Here is a 24440-nt window from a genome sequence, read left to right as displayed (position 1 = left end):
CGCGTATAATATGTCTCAATCAACAAAACATTCGGAGTAAAACAAACAGCGATTAATTTGTGCATTTATAAATAAAAAACGAGCTGTTTTACATGGCAGTTGTTAAAAAACACTTTACTGGATTAAAACTACGCTATTAAAATAACAAAGAATAGAGATATTCCCGTTTTCTTTCTTTCTTAAAATTCGCTTTGTGTGGTTCAAGTCTTCTCTACTCTTATCCAGCTTAAGTACACTGTTATGCTCTGCTAAACTATTACAGCAATTTGTTAACACTAAACAGCTATTATTTGATGTCTAAAATGTCATAAGTAAAACGATAGGGAACAAACCTTCTTAAACAAGGCACACGATTTAAAGTATTTAACGGTTTGCGAGGTGGCCACAGTGAAACTAGAGCTTTGCGCATCGGCTAAACAGCTTACAAGGGCAATAACGAGATGAACGAAGTACCGCGATAGAGGAACTCGTTTCTATTTATTGAATTGTTGTCTGGCGTGAATAAATGAACACTACATTGGATGTAAGGAGACCCAGGGTGAAAAGTCGTTTTGTATGTATCAGTTTTACAAAGGTGTACTCGAAAACTGTTAAACTCTTCAAGGAAATCACAGACTGATTCGCGGAAATGGCAGCGTTAGCTTCTAGCTCTCGGCAAATTCTCTCAAATGAGCAACTTATTAGCTTTTAACTGAAACGTGACGTTAAGGCATAGAGAGGCCCATTTCGAGCTTGTTGCTCACAAAATAAACTCTGCACCAATTGAACTTGTTCCAGCTGATATTAAAGGAGGGTATTTTTTTAAATTTCATTTTCAAGCTGCGAAAGTCATTTAGCCGTGAGGTCGGCGTTCATCATGGAATCAGACAAATAGTATAACTAAATAAATACTGTAACAGATTCCAGGATGTGAAGAATATGGAATTTCGGCTCACCTTCTTTTAGCCCTAACAGCTTGTCCTACTACCTCAAAGAAACTTGACATTTTTAGCTCCAAAATTCTAACACAATTCGTACGGACCGACCGCTGTTAAGTCGTATTGAAGACTTGCTAATACATCTCATGTTATATGCATGCTTGTTAGAATTAAAACAGCCAAACCAGTGATACGTCATGTTAGACAAATGAATTGTCGCTCTAGCTGTTAACGGGTTAGGTAATTGAATGCGAACGAAGGCGAGAAGAAATAAATATATCATATCCACAATAATTTATGTACATAAAAGAACATAAATTATTCATATACAGAAAAAATGCCTCAATCAACAGTAAATCACTACTGAGATTATAAAAATCTGGAGATTAAACACAGATTTTCCCGTTCCGTTTAAATCTTTTGGTTAGTGGGAGAAAAAGAAGCCTCTTTTCATCAAGAGTGCCTCGTCAATGCTGCCGTTTCGTCTAGTGAAAGATAAACAAAAATGCGCGAAGCACCTAAACACAAAACAATTAAAACTGTGCTAGAATTTATTTAACGATTCTTTAAAAGGAAGGTTTATTTTCCCATATAATTTTTATTTGCTGTGATTTCCGACTTCCTGTCATGTTAACAGAACTCAACGAAACTTCCGTGATGTTTGTTCAAATCGTGTCAGAAAAGCACATCCTGCCGGCCAAGCAAATAAACACACTTACTTAGCTTGTCCTCGATTGCCGCAGTAAATAAAACAATAATATTAAAAGCTTAGTTAAGGCATACGATCTTAGTTCGCTTGTGTGCGCCTTTAAGGTTTATATTCTCGGCTTTGTTTAACAAAAGTGCGTATCGCTCTTCACAATTATATGAATTTTTTAAAAGGGAAATCCAATACAACTCGTCATAAGTACAATAAAAAGATCAGAAAGTGATAAAAAGAGGTTTAAGTTTAAGTGAAGTACCTTACAGGAGCCCATAGGTGAGTTGCAACGGTCTGGAACACTCGTTCAATTTTTGACATGAGCGCGGCAAAACGTGATAACTCCGTGCAAGATAAATCTCTGCGATCACAAGGTAATATTTAACGAGCACGCGCCCAGTTCAGCCGGTCGGTTTATTGATCAGGGCAGGAATAGGACAGCTGGCATTTAAAACAAGCCACCAAATGAATGCATCAGTGACGAGTGATTTGAATATTTCAATTTTGCGCCTAGTTTCTAAGGTGATCGACAAGTCCTGCTGGTATTTCGAACTTTTTTTGTCGAACGTCAACTTATTATCTATATAATACCTTTGTTTTCGCTTGCATTTTCGCTTAAAGACATCACCAATAAAAGCTACGTACATATGCCTAACGAGCTCGTTAAAAGAAGATTTTATTAAATATTCACAGTGCCACCTAGAAGAGCTAATTTAAGGTTTGAGCTAAAATGTGTGAATTGAGTTTAAAAATGTGAAAATTTAATGTCCATACTTAAAATTAGATTTTACTACATTTATTTGGTTTTCTCAACAGCGAGTGGTATATTTTACAAGCCTTGCTCGTATATGGACATTTTATTGTATTATCTAGAACTTTCACCCATTAAAAAAAATCAACCCTAGTGTTACGCCTCCCAGATGGGCAAAAAGCAATTAAAAAGTTCCAACATTAATTGTGTTTTGGGTTTTAACATTTGACACACAATTCACAGAAACCTCGAACGTTTCTCAGCTTTCCTGTATGTTTTAAGTCACCCTGTTTTCAGTTTTTGAACGACTTTTTTAACATTTTTGTATTTTAACGAATGAATCCTGCAACTATACGCAAAATTGAAATACTATGCTATTCTTCAAACGCAAACAAACTGACCTCTTAGCTAATTACAAAATAACACAAACGTGGTAAAAAAAAGTGAGCTCAAAAAATCCTACAGCCTCTAGGCTCGTTTATTTGGTCTTCGAACTTAAGTGGATACTCAGCTTTTCAAGTATGCGATCCGGCATTTTTTTTTTAACAAGAGAGAAAATTTTCTTTGTGTAACTGTTGCAGCTTAAATCAGTTTTCAGGTTAAATCCGTTTCTAGCCTAGTTTACTCTATTTCAACCTCAAGATAACAATCTACTGCACTTCCTTTTAATGAATTCTAGTTATTTAATTCTTTAGTTCTTTAGGTTGAACAGATTAAACTAGGCTGTAAACGGTTTTAACCTTAAAAACCGATTTAACCTGCAACATAACTACTTGCGTTATATGTCATATTTTACAACAATAAGCAAACAAAAGCCTGGCGGCAGAAGAAAGCAATATTCTCTCGTGGGCGTTATCTTTATAGTATCAAAAACAAAAAACGCCATTCAGGTTTTGCTTTTTTAAAAGAGTACGTGCTCTGCCTACACATCAATCATTCCAACAATTCATTGAAAAATCACCTACAAATTGAGAATTGATTTACTCAGAGCGGTTTTCACTCAAATGTCGAAAGTATTTCGCATTTGCCTTGGTTTTGCATTACTGCGCTTTGTGATTGGTTTAAAAAAAAACTCGCACCACTTTCTCGTCCAATCAGAAGTAAAACTAAAACCAACCGTGACACGCTCGTGCAAATTTTCCCGCGCTTCGTGCCGGCTATACGTATTTCCTTCGAGTTTTGATTTGCTCACTGTACTGTGTCTGTATTTTCCTTTGTGATTGGCCCAGAGTGATTATTTTGATTTTGCTTTTTCACTTAATTGAAAATTGCTTTATTCCTTATTTATTACTGGGCTGCTGAGAAACGGCTTCAATAGTTTTGTTTGTTTTGTTTGTTTGTTTTTGTAATCAAACGCTCATTTATCAACTTGGCACTTTTTGCCGAACAAAAGTGGTAAGACCCGAGCCCACAAGCACACAACTCAGCAGTACTTACCTACTCTCGACACTAGTAACCGAGCCTGGTATGCTGTTTAAGCTGCCACTCCTGTCACTTGCTATGGATGATGACCGACTGCTCCGCCCACTTCCTCCAAAGCTCTCACTGCGACCAGTCCCGCGGGAAGGCTTGATGTACCCCCCTGTAGGGAAGACATGGAGATTATTAAGACTGCCGGAACGAGCCTCTTCTCGAGCCAGCAGCTTTCCTGTGGATGAGAGGGGTGGGGAACAAATCGTCAGTATACAATAACTGTACAACAACCTCTTATAATCTAATAAACGTAGCTTTAAAGGGACTATGTCACGCGATTTTACCAGATTATTGAACAGCCAAAATTTATATTTATGTCGCATGAACCTAGAAATAATGGTTCATTTTTATTAAAAATTGCTATATTAGAGCACTGAAACTGTTAACTAGCATCATTGGCTGCGGATGGCGCGGATGGAAACGGATTGCAATTTGAAAACGTTAGACAAACGTTTTCAAATTGTTTCCGCGCGTCTTCAAAAAATTGATATTTGTAGCCTTGGCTTGATTCCTATCCGCAAATTAAGTTTCCACTAATTTCAGAACAGTTTAGACCAAAAATCTGCGAAATCTCCGTGACATAGTCCTTTTAATCAATCCCGTTTGTATATTAAATATTCTTCAAAATTACCACTAGACCTTGAAACGGGATTGCATTACAAAAAAGCAGTAACGCAAGAGCTTCTTTTTGGCTTGTCACGCAATATTTCCTCCAAAAGGAAGAAAGATCGCGTGACAAGCAAGTCAGGTTTTCACTAAGCAATTCATTGTATGGTTGGCATAGGCAACGTTATTTTGTGGAAAAATTTGTAATAGTTTGAACTAAGCTAATCGCTGGTTCAGGCTTTCAGATTTACCGATAAGGGACAAAACGCACACTCAAACTAACTCTCCCCCCATCCCAATACTCTGCAAGCCTGGTTAGTCAGCTAAGACAAAAGCTCTGGAACTACTGATTGAAGTTGTTTGAAGGGAGAGAAAGAAGAGTTACCTGGCAATTTACTACTTGAATTTGAAAAGCGGAGACTCAAGACTTACTTAAAGGCCCGGGAAACAGAGAAATAGCAGAAAAAGTTGATTAGGAAGGAACCAAAAAAGTATATTGACTAGTGGATTAATTAAAATTATAAGTTATTTGAAAAAGAATAGACCGCAAGCAATCCCTATTTTAGCACGGATCACCGAACAAGACCCAAAAACAACAATTGAACACTTTCGGACGAGCGAAAACTAGAAAAGAAAGGAAAACATTATTTCCTTTCCTGCCAGCAGTTTTCGCATGACCAGTGTCGTCTCTGGCATTTTTCGGTTCTCGCTGAATTCACCTTGACTGAAAATAGAGACTTGTTGAATTCTAGCTAAGACCCATAGTAAGTACAGATGTTACAAAGAATGAAAGATTTAACTCACCTTAAGTATTCAGCAAGAATGGTTAGTGTTAGCGAATGAAGCAAAAGAATTTACAATGATCAGTGTTTCTACACAGAATAAATAGACTTACACTTCTTAATTGAGAGATTGTTTCAAAACACCCATTGTGACAAGACGAACAGAGTCAATTAACATCAACAAAGCGCTACGTCTCGGCAAAGAATCTTTTCTATTTAGCTTCGCTACCACAGAATAAAACTTGGTAAAATGCTCTGACAAGTTTTCCCGCCACAGATTTCATGTTTTCCCGCCTTTTGCCACAGTTGTCATGTTTTCCCGCTCTTGAAACACATTTTCCCGCCCTTCTATCAAGTTTCATGTTTTTGCCCTTGTCACGGGTTTAATATTTTCCCCTCTTTTGGTACAGGTCACATGTTTTCCCGCGTTTTCCCGCGTTTCCCCGTGTTTTTCGGCCTTGCCACGGGTCTCGTGTTTTCCGGCCTTTTATGTTTTCCCGCGCTTGCCGTAGGTTACTCGTTTTCCCGCCCTTGCCACGGGTCTCGTGTTTTCCGGCCTTTTATGTTTTCCCGCGCTTGCCGCAGGTTACACGTTTTCCCGCCCTTGACACTGGTTTGCCAGTCTGTTAAGACCAGCTTAGCTAGTTGTAATATCTAACGTCTTTAGTAGTCATGAAGTGTCACGCCCCAAATTGTAGCTACAAATTCTCCAGTCTAAACAAAACAGTAAAAAAATTAATAAAAGTGAAGAAATTTTTGCATCTTATCACCAACTCACCGTTTGAGAGGCCGCGGTCTCTTTCTCTCTCGTGCAAGCTTGAGCTGCTCTGACTCCTGCCATGACCGAGAGGGACTGGACTCGGTATCGGAAAGGGACTCCTTGGCCTCTCGCCTTCGTCGTTATTCGGTAAACTGCTTAAGCTGTTACGGCGACGCGTACGTCCGTCCTCTGAAGAAACACAAGAAACATGACAAAAATATATCTACAAAGCTATACAAGTCACAAATCTTAGGGTGCCCTGTAAAGTACGACGGGATTTGGTCTCACCTCAGCTTTTCAAGGAGAGATGGGCAAAATTATCATTGCTAATTTCGCAAAACAAAAAAAAACCTACCAAGATCACTGAAAACCCAGCTATATTGGTTTGATTCTTTTTTTTTTTTTGACAGAACTTGACAAATGTCAGGAACCCATTTGGAAGTGAGGGTGGCGAGGATGGAAATGGATTACAATGCAGGTAGCAACGTAAATTTTGCTTATTTCTTTAAGAAATTAGTTTCAATTATTTAGATAGAATTTATTTTTCGCAAAAGACAAAGTAATTTAATGGTTTATGGACTCGATAAACCTTAAGCGATGTTGTGAGAGCAAGAGAAAAGACCGTAAATCACGAGCCCACCGAAGTAGGTTAATTTACAAGTTTCATTTCAACAACCCCCGTGGTTTTTTTGAGCCATCAAATCTGAGAAATGTGTGTCATTTTTTTGCAGTTTTGGAATGACTTAACTTTCCGTGCGGTTTACCGGTGAAATAGTCAATAGCTATTAACCAATCAGAATGCATAAAGCATCTTAAGCTGTTTCAAAACAAATTTTATTCTACTCTTATCCTATTCAATATTCCTTTAATATTAAAGGCTCATTTCTTTAGTGCTATTATCGACGCGTTTATCTTTTCACTTGAAATTAAGGTTAGGCTGCGAAAACGATGTCATACTATCAAGTTATTTTTTAACGTTTTTAAAGCTGTTGCAGGTTTAATAGTGAAGTGATAGGTGAGTGAACTCACGAGGTTTTCTGTGGCTTTCATATGGCACTCCTTGCTCATGTGTGTTCATGTCAGGTGAATACATGCGCTCTATAACAGTAATACAGCAATGTTAGCCTTAACGACCAGCGCTCAGCGGTGTAGCTATATCATAGGTCTTTACTTCATGTAGTGAGCATGAGTTTTCTGTGGCTTTCATATGGCACTCCTTGTTCATGTGTGTTCATGTCAGGTGAATACATGCGCTCTGTAACAGTAATACGGCAATGTTAGACTTTACGACCAGCGCTCAGCGGTGAAGTTATATCATAGCATTTGACTTCATGTAGCGAGCACTGAAATGGTGACAGTGAGGTTAGATGAATTATGACCTCATTCAAGCTTTCCATCACTTACAGTTTTACATTTTATATGACTTTATTCATAAGGATTTCTGTACTTAAATTTTTCCTTCTTGAAGCAGAGTCATATAGTATATTCTCCTCAGTATTAAGTATAGAGTATATTCTCCTCAGTATTTAGTATATAGTATATTCTCCTCAGTATTTAGTATATAGTATATTCTCCTCAGTATTTGACTTTACTTTTAGAGTCTTTCACAGCAATCCTCTTGGAAAGATTTAATCATTTCATGACTGAATCTCGAAACACTTTAAGGTGTAATTGAAACTAAGCTTAACTTCACTGTTATTTAGGAAGGCAGGGCATTCTTGTTTAGTATTAAGGAGGCTCGATGTAGTATTTTAGCCGCTGGTTGTTTGTTTTGAAAATAAAAATTCGCTCGGAAGCCAGCCAATCTTCGATTTTTGCCAAACTAATAATAATAATAATAATAATAACATTTATAGCGCTCTTATCTGCGCGTCATGTTGAGACCCAACGCAGGGTCGCGAGCTACACCATAATGATCATATATGACCATAGTTTAATTTTTTACTGGTTTCCTAGCAACAGAGGTTACCATAGCATAGCTTTATTCAAATTCCCACCATCTATTGCTAAGAAATCAGTAAAAAATTAAACTATGGTCATATGTGATCATAATGGTGTAGTTTGGCAAAAATTAAAGATTGGCTTCAGAGTGAATTTTTATTTTCAAAACCACAACCTAGAGGCTAAAAAAAAACCTACATCGTGCCCCCAGTCAATTCTCCATACTAATTCCTATACATTTACTTTAATGTTAGTTACAAGAATTTAGAGCTACATCACCGACTGTTACCTTGTGGAGCATGCAACCCCTGATGGTGTGGGGGCATCCCCAAGGAATGTTTTGGCCCTTGCATTGGTGACGGACTCCCCGTTCTTCCCGTCGGCCTCGGTGACTGGCGTCCAGGTCGCGGGGACATGCTTGGGTCATACATCCCCTCGTTTTGTGAAAACACGGAGTCTGGGGCCTGGCCATATCCCATCCTCCCTTTGGCGCCGCCGACTACCAATTTAGCTCTTGCTGGGTCGATGTCTTTTAACTTCTGTTTAACGGCTCTGGCTCGCTCTTCTTCGTCTGTGGTTAAGATGGCTTAACTTTAGAATTCAGGTTAGGATTTAGCTTAGATACTTTTAGTTTAATTTTAGAAATATCACTGCTGACGTTGTCTAAGCCATGTTTTTTTCTTGTTTCTTTTCTTATTGTGTGGAGCAAGCCTATGAGCTTTGCTGTACACACAAATCGTAGAGCTGTCTCTCATTTAGTTCCGAGACAAAAAATTTTGCGTTTATTGTTATTTTATGTTAATGTAATATCCCCCAGTAGCATTGTTATCCTATTACTTTGTTGATTGTTTTCTTTTTTACTGTATCCAACATATTTAAAGTTACACGCTTTCTTAAACACCGTCTTCCGATGCCACTTATTCGATTAGAAAAATTACGCTCCAGAATATTGTTTTCGTTTCTTCAAATCTCCAAAAAATGTGCCTATGAATTATAACAATTAAATTATTGTAATACTTAAAATAACTGAGTTTAAGTTTAAATGTGACTCACTTTAAAGTACAATTAAACAGTAATAGTGCAGTATGGTGGTGTAGCGTGACATTATATTTTCAGAAGTGTGGTGTGGCGTGACAGGGTAATGTGTGCAGTGTAGTGTGGCGTGACAAAGTGTTGTGTGACGTTAAAATTAGCTCAGTCGTGTCTTCATGTCTTACCCATCGGTTCACGTCCTGGAGGAAGTTGAGGCAATAACCGGGACTTTTTAGCCCCGGGGCCTCCGCTAGGGGACATTCTACCAGGGGAATACGATCCAGGGGAGGTATAACCATGCATACTCGGGGACATGCGATCGTCGTGAAAGCGACCACTTCCTTGTTGGTGACCGTGATGAGGCATTGGTCTAGTCTGTTGAGACGGCATTCTGTTGGGGTCAGCGGCGTAATGGGGGTAGCTAGACGTTGGTTGAGGAGACTGGGGCTGATGAGTTGGTGACGTGTGGTATTGCTTGACAGTGTACGCTTCAAGTGAAGTTTACAGTAGGGTTAGAACATGCGCAAAACGTACTTCGTCCCCAGGGCCTTCGTGGCGTTGCTATGGGCGACCAGCCGCCATCTTAAAAAGCAACGCCGAGAGGGCCCTGGTAACGACGACGAAACATTATTTTTTTTTTTCAGTTTTAGTAAAAGAGAAATTTGCAGGAGTGGACGTAGACTTTTTAGTAGTTATTTTGTTAAAACTGTAGCCTGTCGTTTATTACTGTCGATAGGAATGGATTAATAAGTGTCCTTTGTTTGATATGCATGGAATTAATAGTGGATATAACCGTTTTAAAACATCCATGCAGGGTTTATTGAGTTAAATATCTAATTTAAGTTACGGGTTTAAATCAAGGTATCGGTCTGTTCAAAGATAAGTTAACTTTTATATCTTTACATGATTTTAGATCAACTTCGAATTCATAGAATCTTTTAATCGATGTAACCGAAAATTTAGTGTTTACATCAGACAGGAAGTTACTTATGTCCTTTGTCTGTTCTTTAATCTCTGCTCACGTAACTATTCTTAGTTATCAGTGTTTATAGCAGTTACCGTTATGTTCAGAAGAGATAGTCGCGTGCAGTGCGTTAATTATACGGTTTTTAATTATGCGCATACATTACTGTCATACCTTGCACCATCTGTGGTGGGGTAAATGGAGGTCTGGGACTGTCCCGATGATGATCAACCAGCTGCTGCTTCAAGAGCTCATTCTCGGGTGAGCTGTAGGGAGGCTGGGAACTAGTTACCGGTCCATTCGGAGCGAATCGTGCCTCTTCCTCGTAATCACTGCCATAACCAGGGAGAACCGGCTGAGGAACAAATACACTAGAGTTGTAAAACAGGTTTAACAGGTTTAAAATGGTAGTCAAATGGAAAATTCAGCATTTTAAGGCAACTCTGAAATTGAACTTTGCTCAATTTTTCAAAACGTCAGTCCTATACGACAGGGTTTTTTTTTCCAGAACTACAATCCCCAGTAATAACACAAAAGCTCTGTCAGTTCCTTCCATGGTATAAAATACGTAGATTATTTAACAGTGACATCCTGTTCACCTGCACTGCTTAAGTCATACCTTGCTCGGTTGCTGGTTCACCAGGTCCTCTCGGCCCCTTAAATCTAAAAGAACTGTGAGGGGACTGGTTAGGAGTGGGCGGCACTAGCGGATCGTTAGCATCATCGTGGTTCTTGAGTGGGTAGAAATACCCGTTACCATCAAGGTTTGCCTCCGACATGCTCAACACAACCTGGAACGAGATTGAAAAAGAAACAAGGTCAAAACCAGACAGTTAGGAAATGGCTTTTCAGCCGACTAAGCTTGCGAAAGAGGCGAGAAATGAGGTTCTCACACCCTGAAGTGGGAGCTGGGCTTGAGTTAGGATGTCACGTATTACGCTAATCCCGTGACTCAGTTTTTTTATTAGCATACGAGCAGCAGCTTTTCTCGCCCGCCCGCCCAGCCCTCTGCCAGTTTTGCGTGCGTCTTGCATGCTCTAGGTAGCCTTGATGCTCAGTCGCTTATCTACAGGCTTAGGTTTTGCTTTTTACTGGTGGTGTCACACTCATTGGTGAACCAATGATCAATCAAAACTGGAAGCAAATACACGTAGCCGGCACGAAACGCGGGAAAACGTGCGCGAGCGAGACACGATTGGCTTTGGTTTTAGTTCTGATTGGCTGAGAAAGTGGTGCAAGATTAATAAACCAATCACTAAGCGTAGTAATGCAAAACCAAAGCAAACGCAAATTACTTTCGACTCTCAAGTGAAAACCTCTCAAAGTATTTACGAAACATGTTCCTTACCTCGCCAATAAACTCACTTGATCCAACTTTGTCATAATCCCACACGGTGACTTCAAGAGCACGATTACCGAACTGTGAAACACATAAGTATTTAAAAGTTTCTTATCACTTTCTATTTGCTGCTTCAAAATTACTGTAAAAGGAAAGAAAAGCAAATTTATATATATACGGTTTTTGTTTAAAGATAGAAGCTTGTGGGGCCGTGTATATGAAAAAAATACTGAACAAATATATAAATAAAATAAATCTTAAAATCCCAACTGGCAGGAGGCAGACCAGTTGGCTATTTACTGTGACTAGTTATTAGTCAGTATCCAGTACAGATCATACCACACCAAAGCAGAGGCGGGGGAGCGTTAAAAAACGTGGGGGGGGGGGGGGGGGCTTAGACTGTCCTTAAAATATTAGGCAGGTTTTCATATTTGGTGCAACTTTTGCTTTCTAATCAGATTCTAGACCGCAGATTTTCGAAGATTCTCCGATTGTTGTTCGAAGGCCATACGAACGTTTCCGATCATTTTTCGAACTTTTCCGAGGATAAACGAAGTTTCCCGAAGATTTCCATGGACGTTTCGAAGATGTTTAAACTAACGCTGCACTAGCGATATTTTCGGCACCAAAACGTGAAGGGGCTTCAGCCCCTGCCCCCCTGCTCCGCTGCCTATGCAAAGGGCGATGTCACTCACCTTCTGTGGTCTACACGGATACACAAAGGTTTGATTCCATTTAGGATTAGTGGACTTCATGGCCGTTTTTGTTCGTCTCTTGCTCTGCATACTGAAAAAGCAAAGTTAAAACGTGTTTCTGTTACTGATCAGCAACGAACTAAACGAAAAACCATCTAAGGATTCAACACAAGATAAGCCCCACCCTTAAAAACATTTTTGTGCCCTTTCAGTTTTCTACTGACCATAGTAGAGCGGTTTTCAATTGAGTGTTAAAAGTAATTCGCGTTTCCTTTGTTTTCGCATTGCTTCGCTTAGTAATTGGTTAAAAAAGGCGCATCATTTTCTTATCCAATCAGAAGAAAAACCAAAACCAATCATGACTCGTTCGCGCACCTTTTACCGCGCTTCGTGCTGGCTATATGTATTTGCCTCGAGTTTTGATTGGTTCACTAGATTGCCTCTGTCCATTGTTGCCATTGATTGGCAAGAGTGATTATGCTCAAATAAAAAACGCTCTATAACCAAAAACAAAGTTATTACATCTGGCCAATCGCAGCTAACTGAAATAACGCAATGAGCCAATCAAAACTCAAAGCAAACGTATGTAACCGGCGCCAAGCGCGGGAAAAAATGCAACCGGTGCCGAGCGCGGGAAAACGTGATTGACGCTTGGTTTGGTTTGTTTTGGTTCGCTCTCAATGGGTTTGAGTACGATGCAAGTTTTTTCCTACCAACAACAAAGCCAAAAAACAGTAAAGAAAGCTTACCTCTTATCAGGGAGGAAGTAAATCCTGACGTAAGGGTTGGGAGGGGTCGTGGTTTCCTTGGGTGCTAAGCTTTCGGCTCCAACAACTGTCACATTTAAATTTGCAGCATCCTCGTCATAAAACAGCTTCAACTACAGAAAAAATGCAACATTAATTTCATCAATCCACTAAACAACTGGTAGGCAGGCATCACTACCGTTAAGATACGTGAAGCATATACAAACCTTTTTTTTTGTTTTTGGGTGGGCGGGCCCTTTTTAAAAAAAAAAAGGAAAAAAGGGGGGGGGGGGGGGGGGTGTTTTTTTTGTGTGGGGGGTTTTTCTCCCCCCCTTTTTTCTCGCGTCTAAAAAAGCCGCCCCCCAAAAAAAGAAGAACACTAAGAATTTGGGGAAAAAAAAGGGATGGTGAACAGTCTAAACACATACAAACGCTTGGATCTTCTCTCTTACTGAACTGCTCATGTACTATCTACTGGTGTAAATTACATTGAGTGCAACTGTGCTGGCGCAATTAGATTTGACGGTCGCTATTACGAACCATGGCCTCTATCCTCTTGTTGTGCCCTTCGTCGAGATATTTTCTATACCCTTCACCGTATGTATAAAAGAGAACCGGCAAATTATAGGTGGAGAAACTTTACAGAAATGCTTAGAGACAAACTGTGAACGACTACGTCCCATAAAGGAGGGATACCGAAGTTACCAGTTGTCAGCAACTGTGGACCAACAGGATCATGAAGACTTTGCAAGAGAAACTTATTGGTCATACGTACTGTAAGGCGTGAACTAGGCCCGGGTCAAACGTCGAACTTCACATGAGACGAACCTAATGCAAATGAGCAAAACCTATTGTTTTTGGTCATTTGCATTAGGTTCGACTCCTGTGAAGTTCGACGTTTTTCCCGGGCCTTAGACGGTACGATTTTGCTTACCATAATCGCATGCGACACGCTTACGCCATGACTACAACATGAATCGCGCCGTGTAAATCAACCTACCACATCCTTACAACAGACGCGTGCGCGTGCAAATGGTCCAAAGTCATGTCGTAAGCCTGTCGTAAGTTTGTCGCATGCAGAAAGTCGTACCGTGTAAATCAGCGCTAAGATTTTCAAGTGTGATTTAACGCTACAATGAAATAGAGCGGTTTTCACTTGAGTGTCGAAAGTAATTTGCGTTTGCTTTGGTTTTGCATCACTACGCTTAGTGATTGGTTTAAAAATCTCGCGCCATCTTCTTAGCCAATCAGAAGTAAAACCAAAACCAATCGTGACTCGCTCGCGCACGTTTTCCCGCGCTTAGTGCCTGCGACATGTATTTGCTTCGAGTTTTGATTGGCTGGCTAGATTGTCTGTGTCCTTTGTGATTGGCCAGAATAATTACTTTGGTTTTGGTTTTACTACACTCAATTGAAAACTGCTCTATAACTTACCTGTATTCGACCAGTAACTCTCGATGCCTTGCCTTGCCCTGGTCCTGTATTAACTTGCTTGACAGACTTATTAGGTTTGTCATCAGGTATAGGACCACCGCCAAAGAAGAAATCATCATCTGAGAATAAAGAACACAAAAGATGTTAAACATACTCCTCTGAAAATACAATAAGGACAAAATCTACTATCTATCACTGGCAGGATTATGAGTTCAAAACGTGCACTACACCTAGATCAAAGAAAATGTTACAATGATTGTTTGATTTTGTACAACAATGCTCGAAAAATGACAGGAACCTTTAAGAAAGTGAGGATGACTTATGATGGGAAGGATGGAAATGGATTGCAATATGGACAAACTAGAAACTACCATCCAATCAAATCAACTTTAATAACAAACCTGCTGGTTCGTACGAGGAAGGCTGATTTCTCCCACCACTCATCATTGGTCCATTCACTCTCTGTGTTGGTGTTCCTGTGACACTGTCTCGCTGTATTGGTGTTCTTGTGACACTGTCTCGCTGTATTGGTGTTCCTGTGACACTGTCTCGCTGTATTGGTGTTCCTGTGACACTGTCCCGCTGTATTGGTGTTCCTGTGACATCTTCCCTCCTGTCCTGAGGTCTCCTGTCCTGTTGAAGAGACATGGGTGCCGCTGAGGGTGACATGCGGTCCCTTTTGACAGGGGACTCTCTTGTGGGGAACTGTTTAGGCGACTCTCTCTTCACTTCCTGTCCACGTGGTGACTTGACTGGTGACTGGGAGCTCCTTCCTGGAAATTTACCCCTGAGAACAGGAAAACAATCACATACATTATGGTTTGAAGACGAACAAATTAAACAACGTCTTACTTCTAGCTTGACACTCATTCTAAGATTATTTCAAGGCATTAGTGGGTACACAAGTAGACATGTATTTTTATTCAGACGACCCCGCAAGCTTCACGCTTTAAATATCATCGTGTATCAATAAAGGTTTAGCTACTTTATACATGAAGTTAGAAATTTATGTGAAATTTATGTGAGCTCAGAGTTTGTTTTCAAAAAGCCACCGAAGATAATTTTTAACCCATTTTCTAGGACCATTTTTCTTAGAACCATTTTGTTTCAGAGCAACAGCAAGCACAACAAAGCTTTATTTCCTATCACGTGACGACCTAAATGATGGCTGCCAAGGAGACTGGCACTAAGTCAGAGCTAAGTCGTTATCAACAGCAACAAACAATCAATGCAACCAAGCCCACTAAACACGCTAGGAAACCACGCCTGCTGTACTCCTTGGTAACCGAGCCTGCTACACACGCCAGGCAAACCACCAGCCAGTTGATTTCCTGTGACCTTCAAAGTCTTTGGCAAGTGTAAAGCCTGCGTTATATTACCGACAGCAGGAGAAAGAGAGAGACGCTGTCAGTTCACACGTTGCTCTTCTCATATAAAACTGATGCCTTGTGCTCAATGCCTGTCTTTTTGTTGGTAATTTACCAATACAATCAACTCTCTCTTAACGGACACCTCTATAGGATGGACACCCGGGCACGGTTGTTCCAAGGGTATCCACCGAAAAATCGCAATTCTGTAGATAAGTGTTAACAAAACATACTAAACCATCCACAGATAGTGATTTATCCGGTGGATAGCGTTATCCATCTTTTGAACAACTGGGGCCTGGTGTTGGTCCCGTACCTGCCGTTTTTCAGTCATTTTACTGTAACCACTACACACCATATAAGGCGACAACCTCTCTAAGACGGTCAGTTGGAGCCGATCCTGACGGCGTCCGTTTAATAGAGAGTTGACTGTATAAAGCAAAAAGCGCATTTGACATTTTAACTTTTAAAAGACATATTAGAAGTATTTGATAAGTTTTTTAATTTCTTATATTCATTTTTTAAAATTTAACTTTTTCATCTTCTATTTTTAATATTCACTTTTTAACCATTTTTATCATATTTGTTATTTATTTTATGCAGGGCCCCACTGAAAACCACCTTTTTGTGACGTGGGCTCCCTGCTAAAAATCTTTATTATTATTATTATTATTATTATAAGGAAGGATGACTAGCACTCAAAACATCAAAAACAACTCAGATACTTACTTATCTCTGCAGACAATAAGATGAAGTTCATTGCTGTCTTGATTGTCCTCCATTGATGAGTTGATACTCTCTGCTACCTCTTCAAAGGTACAGTCCACCAGTGATTGTTCATTCCAATCCTGAATTTCATCACCTGAACAAAATGCACACATCACATGTTATCTGACAACAATACGATTGATGAGTTAGAAACTGTTATCTAGAAGAAATTCGAGTTCCTGATAGTTCATCTTCAGTTTTGCTCATGATTGACTCATTTGAGCTCTAAAATGCATTTGAACTCAAACCGACAACCCTACCTATGGCAAATAGGTCAGATAGCCATCAACTATTATGTTTAACACCAAGTTATTAAGACGGAATCCACTAGGAAGTCGAGTAATATTTATTAAAGTTGGACAAAAATCAAGTACCAGAATAATTTAAATCCTATTGCGTTATTTCCTACCCTTAATAAAAGGTAAAATGTAAGTAATTATCCCTGATAACACAACAAAATTTCTTATCAGAGTCTGAGAAAATGAATTTCAAAGTTCACAAGCTCTAGGCAAAATCTCACGTGTAGCCATTTTGGAAATTCGTCTTAAGCGATTCAGTGGAATTCAGTGGAACTTCGAACTTTGTTTTCGATGTTTGGTGTTGTTAGAAAAGATTTCTTTTGATAAGATATTTGAAGCAGTAACAAAAAAGTTTGCAATAAGGTGGAAAAAATTCTGGTACAACAATTTCTTATCAGAGTCTGAGAAAATGATATCCAAAGTTCCCAAGCTATGGACAAAAGTTCACATCTTTTAAGCGATTCATGGGAATTCAGTGGAACTTCGATCTTTGTTTTCGATGTTTGGTGTTGTTAGAAAAGATTTCTTTCGATAAGATATTTGAAGCAGTAACACAAAAGCTTGCAATCAGGTGTAAATAGTTTTGGTACATAATTTTGTCCAATAACTACTCGAAGACCTGGCGGATTTCCTCTTAAACACTCTAAAACTTGAAAAAGGCACATAGAACATTTTCTTTTACCCATTTTACGTAAGTCTTAAAAGGAGAAGTTCACTCCAGAATGGCCATTTATTTTTTTACGCCAATAAAAAGTTTACACAAAGATATGTTATTCACCAAAATTTCAGCCTCCAACGTTCGCTATAACCCTACGAAATCTTTCCCAAAACTCGACAACTGAACGCCGCCATCTTGGAGCTGGTAATGTATGCGTGACGTCAAAGAGCTCAGCCTGAAGTTTGGCGGGACAATTTTGGAAACTCCTTGTTTTTGTATTTCTTGAAGCTCTGTTTGAGCAAAATGGAGCTGCACAAACAGGCATTTTGACAAACAAATGCCACTACGAAGAAACAAGGAGTTTCGAGTATTTATATTTTCCCGCCAAACTTCAGGCTGAGCTCTTTGACGTCACGCATACATTACCAGCTCCAAGATGGCGGCGTTCAGTTGTCGAGTTTTGGGAAAGCTTTCGTAGGGTTATAGCGCACGTTGGAGGCTGAAATTTTGGTGAATAACATATCTTTGTGTAAACTTTTTATTGGCGTAAAGAAAATAAATGGCCATTCTGGGTGAACTTCTCCTTTAAGTTTCACGACTTTTATCTTTAAAGCTAAGGATTGCATCCGGGTCGGGTAGCAGCGCTCACAAGGTTTCATACGAATAGCTCGCTACCCTTCTACATCTACATCTACATTTTAATATGTCGGTAAAAAGTCCAAACGGATATCACACCAACGTCTAAAAATAAGTAAAATACAATATGTACATATATAATAACTGAAAAATTCTAAAAAAAAAAAATCTAAAAATCTAAAAATTCTAAAATTCTATGGGTAAACCACTAAATTAATAAAAATGCTCGCGCAGTCCAGACTGGAAACACGCAAGAGAGTCGGACTCAACAATCGCCGCAGGGAGTGCATTCCACTCTCTTATGGTCCTCGGAAAATACGAGTAAAAATACGCGTTTTTCGTCGCTCTATATTGCGTTTATTTGAAATTATGGCTGCCGCGAGTTCTGGATTCATTATGTCTACTAAGATAGGAGTCAACATTTATATCTACAAGGTCGTGACTCATTTTATATAGTAATGTAAGTCGGAGATTTTCTTCGTTGTTCCAATGTTTGCCAGCCCAACTCCTGGATCATTCTACCCTTCGAGAGAACAAAAGAACAAACAACAGGAACAATATCCCTAGACCCCCAAAACAATAGCAACTGCCACACTAGAGGACCACTAGAATTAAAAGCTAACGAGAGCTGCTGAACTACTGTTTTAAGAAGTGAAAGGTAACATGTACAGATGTTTCTCAGACGTACAGCTACAGATTTGCACCACAGGTAAAACAGCAAAGGGATTCGCACTGCAAGTAATCTGTTCCATACCTATTTGAAGCTGTGCTTGTCTATCAGCTGGACCTCCTTTTCTTATTTCAGTGATAAACGCTCCAAGCTTTCCATCGTCTGTCATTTTTCCACCAACAACCCTCAGACCATACGCTGCGTAAGGATCTGAAACAACAAAGGAAACACTTGACATTGGATAGCTTTGCATTCTGTTGAACTTTCAACAACCCGATGAAACTGTTTTTGCGAGGTAAAGTTCTGATTAGCCAGTCCACAGCTAAATCTTTATAAAACCAAAGAAGCAAAAAAAAAAAAAAAGGCCGACGGGTTAGCTCAGTTAATGGTAGAGTGCCGGACTACCTTGCGGGAGGTCTCAGGTTCGACTCCCAGACCAGACCAAGACTCAGAGTCTAAGAACAACTAAGAAGATTATACTGCCTTTGCAATGGCATCTGCAAATGGTTAGATATTTAAGCCTTCTCGGATAAAGACGATAAACCGTAGGCCCCGTCTCTTACACCTTTAGTGTTATGGTCGGCAGGGGACGTTAAAAACACATGCACTTATGGCAGAGTAGGGCACGAAGTTCCCGGTGTTGTGGTCTGGTCTTTCCCTGTTGTACTGTCAAGATTGGTGCGCGAAAATGCTTGGATATATTAGCTACGATAAAGCTTCTCTACAAATCTAAGGGTAAATATAATATTCATGTCATATCACAACATTACCAGTGGATGGACCCCGGCACTTGGGATCTATTGTAAGAAGAACTTCTCCTAAACATTTGTTGTCTTCGTCAGGTGCAGACCACTTTACAAACGTCTGAGAAAAGAAAAATAGAAATGTTAACTTCAAAGATTTATGCATGTAAATACGCCGTGAGATTGAAAAAAAGAGAAACATCTCATATCATAAAAAATAGCGTGCAGACTAATAACTTTGTAAATCTCAGTGCAAGCCCCCCTTAACAACACTGGTAAACTTGTCAAAAGAACGATATAGATGCTTTTGTTCTAGCTACATTTACTAATTAGCCACTTCTGTTTTTCCTAACCGAAACTCGGGAAGTGGAGATGGCAGAAACTCTAATACTCCAGCCTAATTCAAACTTATTCAAATGTTCAGTGAACAATTTAGATCATTCCAATAAGCAATGTCCAAGAGCTACTTGGAAACCTTTTTAAACTTTACGTTATCTATCGGACATGAGTTGTACATACAGTATACAGTCCTGGTTTACAAGTTTCTACCTAAAATCTTCAAACAGTGTATTGAAACTACTATAGCCTACGAACGCAAACAGTTTTCCTGCAGTATGCATCAATGGTGTGAGACAACAACCGGCAAAAATCCGTCTGAGTTTGCAGGCTAACACTGCTAACGCCGTAAGAAAAACATACCGTGCAAACTTCATACACATTAACTAACCAACGACGGACCTTGACTGCCATTACAACCAACAAAAATCCAAGTTTCTGACAAGTCGTTCAAGGACATGTTAAAAGGGTATGCCAACAAATTTTGCAGAGAAAAAGGTTATTTCGGTCACAAAGCAATAAAATGGTTGTACACTGCATGTTATCTTTTCAATCAACTCAGTTTGCTAAACTCAGTTGAGTTTTTGGTAAACTCAGTTTTCGCAATAAGACGTGGATTAACTAATTTCCTTTCTTCTAAATAATTTCAATCTTTCAGTCTTAACTATTTTTCTAATGTTGTATAATTTGACAGTGGTCCCTCTAATGTCAGTTTTAATGAAACCAGAAAGCTTCTATCTTGCAGAACAGACAGTAGGAAAGAAGGGAAATTTGGAAAAACACTTCAACATGTACAATAACAACCTGCAGTCAAATATTAATGTGGCCTGTCCAATCATAACACGACCCTCAGGGTTATCATACAATCAGCCCAGTAGCAGACATCTACAGTGATCTGAGACACTTAACAACCACTAAGTCAAGTCAACAGAAATTATCAATAGAAATGAAACAGTTTTTGCAAAGAACATCCCTGCTTAACAACTATAAGAGTTCACTTGGCTTATTACAAAGATGAAAGAAGGATCCCCAGGCGATTAGAAGACCAACCATTAAACCACTCTCAATTACGATACCACAAGTGAGATTCACGGAAGCATTTACCTTCTAAATGTCTCCAATACTTTTACATTCAATTTTTTAAATAGACTGTACAATTCATGTTTCTTACCTAGCACGCCACAAAAATCAGGGAACAGGGGGTGTCACCAAAAAAAAAATCACCATTTCTTACCAGAATTTTCCCTGACTAGAAAACCTTGGAACCAGAATCTTTCAGTGGAAATAAGTTTGAGGAAGGGCAGAGATAACCTCTACAGTAGGTGGCCATTAAGACTTGCCACAAGTCGACCCTTACGAGCGCAAAAACAGATACATATATATATATCTATATATATAAATAATAAGCTGAACATTAAAACAAAGATGAAGGCGGCCTGAGTTTAAAGAATTGCCATAGTTCTAAATTTAATACCAACAACAGCAGCAGTCAAAGCGCCATTAGTCATCAGCATACAATGGAAATTGAGTTTGGAATTCAGTGATCATATTATTTTCCAATAACGGTAGGTTATTTGTCAATATGACAGCTAATTTCACACACCAGATAGACATCAGAGATGTTATCATAACTGGACACAACATCCTAATAGTAAGCCGAAGATGGCACGCAAACACATGTAACATCATGTAACATCATTGTAAAGTACATGTAAACATACATGTACACAATATGCACCCCACAGTTCAGCCACTGAATGCTTCAACACAAACTAAAAGCCAGTTAATATACACTTAAAAACACAACAACCAAACAACCAATTGAATAAAATAAAAGTGCAGAATGTCTTAAGTTTCTACAGGTGCATGTAGTTTCTGACGAGCCGATCTTTCCATGAGCAGTGACCACTAGGAAATTCCAAGTGATATTTCACGCCTGGTAAGGTGAATATTAAGAATATTAACGTGCCAGTAGAAGAATTATTTAACAGCAAACCTGTGAGGGGTCCGTATTAGTCTCGAGGGCAGGAATTATCTCAGGTTTCTTCACAGAGCTGGTAAGGTTAGTGGTTATAGTAGACGACTTCACAGAAGAAATTGGAGGAGAAGTGGTAGATGAGACAGGAGAGGTAGTCTTCTTGATTGACAAAGCACTAACAAATCTGTCTCCCAAAGAACCTCTATCTTGAGTTGATGGAGGTTCATCCTTAAAGAACAAGTTACTCTACAGGGGAGGAAATAGAGTCACTGTGTCAAATCTACAAGGTCTGCCTCAAATATGAAAATTGGTCCAAACAGCTGCGTGTAATATCACAGACAAGAACAATTATTATCAATAAACCGAAGATTACAACTTTCCTACCAAGAACATTCTCAGAGAAGATGAAATTAACTCCAATAAACAGTGAAATCAAAGCCGTCCAACTGAAGGAAGTTCCATTGAAGATCATGAATAATTTATGTTGTTCAAGTTTGAATTTTAATTCTGTAGAATAACTTAATTGTAAATTGAGACATTTTTATCGTCATCTGCCAAGACGATCACGTCAGAATGCCACAATAAATAAAATATTCATTACTAAAAAGTGATTTAATTTAGTCAAACTTTCAAGGCAATTTAAGGGCCACACTGCCAAACAAAGTAATGCAATCATATTACCAATGTATTGGAAGGAATTGCTTTCTTTAAATAACATTACATTTCAAAAACCACACTCTTGGCTTGTGACAAACCTTCTACGTAAGTTTTTCTGTTCAAAAATATTTTTGACAAAATATCAATTTGCTCTTGAATTTCATAAAAAATACATAAACATATATGATTTTGTTAGCTCTATTTTGATGAAAAAATAATAATCTAAAACGATCATTGGCGTGTACACTGTTCATGCTAATAATCATGTCCATTTAGCCAGAGTGTACATTTCTGCACAATTAAAAAGGAATAGACTATTATAGACGACCAAGCACGAATATTTTTGTCAACAACAAATCCTGATGATTATGATTATGATTATGGAAAAACGTTAAACAACAACAAAAAATCTAAGAAAATGTACTTAGCGAATTCAACATCGAAAACTAATACCTCAAATCCGCTACGTCACTGACATAAAACATAAATCTTATATTTTTCCTAACCACATGCAGGTAAATAATATTAACTAATATTTTTTTTCTTGAAGAGGAAATTATATTATTTTATTTTATTGCAGCTAATTGCTTTTAGAAAATCAACAACCACTGAAAATGAAATAGATTCGTACTCAAAATATCAGTTAAAATGTAAAAAAATTTCAGTTTTTGAAAACAAAAATTATATTTAGGGCAAGATACAAAAATCGGTATGAAGGCATATTAAACAGACAGGTTTGGGCGGGAAGTTACAAAAGTGAAATAAAATATGTTACAGCAAGGCGCCCAAAAGTGTGACCACTTTTAATTTGTTCACATTCTTTCGTGCAGATTTAATCCAATCAAAAGCCGTGGATACCTTGCAGTTGACTTCTGATTGGATTAAATCTGCACGAAGAATGTGAATAAATTAAAAGTGGTCACACTTTTGGGCGCCTTGCTGTAAAACTTGATGGAAAAGATTCAATTTTTTTTCTTGCAATGAAGTGTAAAAAGTTTCATAGGGCATAAATTGCTATCCTTGTAGCTCCTGAACTCCTAAGTGAGATGCTAATCCTCACAACGTAAAAGAAGTGTTATATTGAACTTTTATTTTTTAAAGGGGCTTTGCCACGGATTTTACCAGATTTTTGAACAGCCAAAATTCATATTTGTGTCGAAGGAAACCAAACGATAATGGTCCATTCTTATTAACAGTTGCTACATTAGAGCAATGAAACTGTTAACAGGCGTCTTTGACTGTTGATGGCTCGGATGGAAATGGATTGCAATCTGAAAAAAAATCTCGATGATTTGGTAAGTGCAGAATGCAATATGGAACAATTGAAAGTATGTTGTTTTATATATGTTCGTGTTTATTTGCTTTATTTTACTTTCGGAAAAACTGTTCACAGGCTACTTGTATTCTTTCCCAGGTGTTCCTTACGCTAATCTTTGCAAACGTAACACGACACTTTTGTTCGTTTGTAACAAAATACTTTTGTCTTCCTTGAAAATGCGATAACATGAAACTTTTGTTTTTTGTTTGTTTTACGGCGGCATCGATGACATTTGTTTAATTTAATTAAGTTACGGTTTAGACTGCACGAAAGACGATTCTCAAAAACTAAAGAAACAAATCTAATCAAAAAACATATTTTTCGACAGGTTTTTTAAAACGCAGTACAGCTAGGATATTTGTTTCCTGGTTATCAGGTGTTCACGCCGAAAATCCCGGTGCAAGTTTTTGCATACCTAATTACGAAAGCGCCGTGAAAGTCTCAAAATCTAATTTAATTAATTTGCGGTTTTTACTTGGCGCCAAGAAGTCTGCAGGAAGCCTACCGCAAACACGCAATACAAGCGATGTTCATGATAGTTCCAGAAAACAACGTAGACTAATCTGCGCATGCGTTTGGTGTAAATTACGTTGAGTAGTACCACAAGGAGAGCAAAGGGTTTTCTGAAACAAATATATACGTTTGAGATCTTCATATGAAAGTAACGGACAAAGTAACGTAGATGTGCTCCAGGTTTTACCTAGGGGTACGGTCAGGTGCTCCCCACCCCCACCCCCTCCACAAGGAATAATTAATTAATTGATATTAATTAATTAATTGGTGATTAAAAGTTTACACCATAGTGCTTTAGCGCCTGAGGGGTTTAGCAAACGACAACCCACCAAACCATCACAATAGTGCATTCTGCAC

The 24440-nt window shown here is 38.7% G+C and overlaps 1 long non-coding RNA gene and 1 pseudogene across 2 annotated transcripts in view; one reads left to right on the top strand and one right to left on the bottom strand.

The window, feature by feature from the left end:
• Positions 1 to 24440, bottom strand: part of LOC144664839 (uncharacterized) — a 44339-nt pseudogene that overhangs the window by 5048 nt on the left and 14851 nt on the right. The window contains exons 3-18 of the transcript XR_013572858.1: positions 21614 to 21841; positions 19309 to 19402; positions 18623 to 18748; positions 16237 to 16369; positions 14542 to 14927; positions 14141 to 14259; positions 12710 to 12840; positions 11961 to 12051; positions 11275 to 11346; positions 10532 to 10717; positions 10101 to 10281; positions 9148 to 9450; positions 8220 to 8501; positions 7019 to 7087; positions 6008 to 6178; positions 3806 to 4016 (exon numbers count right to left, since the gene is read on the bottom strand). The product of XR_013572858.1 is annotated as an uncharacterized LOC144664839 (transcript). The remainder of the gene's footprint in view (positions 1 to 3805; positions 4017 to 6007; positions 6179 to 7018; positions 7088 to 8219; positions 8502 to 9147; positions 9451 to 10100; positions 10282 to 10531; positions 10718 to 11274; positions 11347 to 11960; positions 12052 to 12709; positions 12841 to 14140; positions 14260 to 14541; positions 14928 to 16236; positions 16370 to 18622; positions 18749 to 19308; positions 19403 to 21613; positions 21842 to 24440) is intronic.
• On the top strand, positions 5629 to 5871 carry LOC144664863 (uncharacterized). Its single transcript, XR_013572873.1, has 2 exons — positions 5629 to 5741; positions 5815 to 5871. It is a non-coding gene; the product is annotated as an uncharacterized LOC144664863 (long non-coding RNA).

This window comes from Oculina patagonica, chromosome 9 (genome assembly GCF_052425735.1).
Source record: "Oculina patagonica isolate OP01 chromosome 9, crgOcupat, whole genome shotgun sequence".
In the NCBI taxonomy this organism is placed as follows: Eukaryota; Metazoa; Cnidaria; class Anthozoa; order Scleractinia; family Oculinidae; genus Oculina; species Oculina patagonica.
This window is presented reverse-complemented; position numbering and strand designations above follow the sequence as displayed.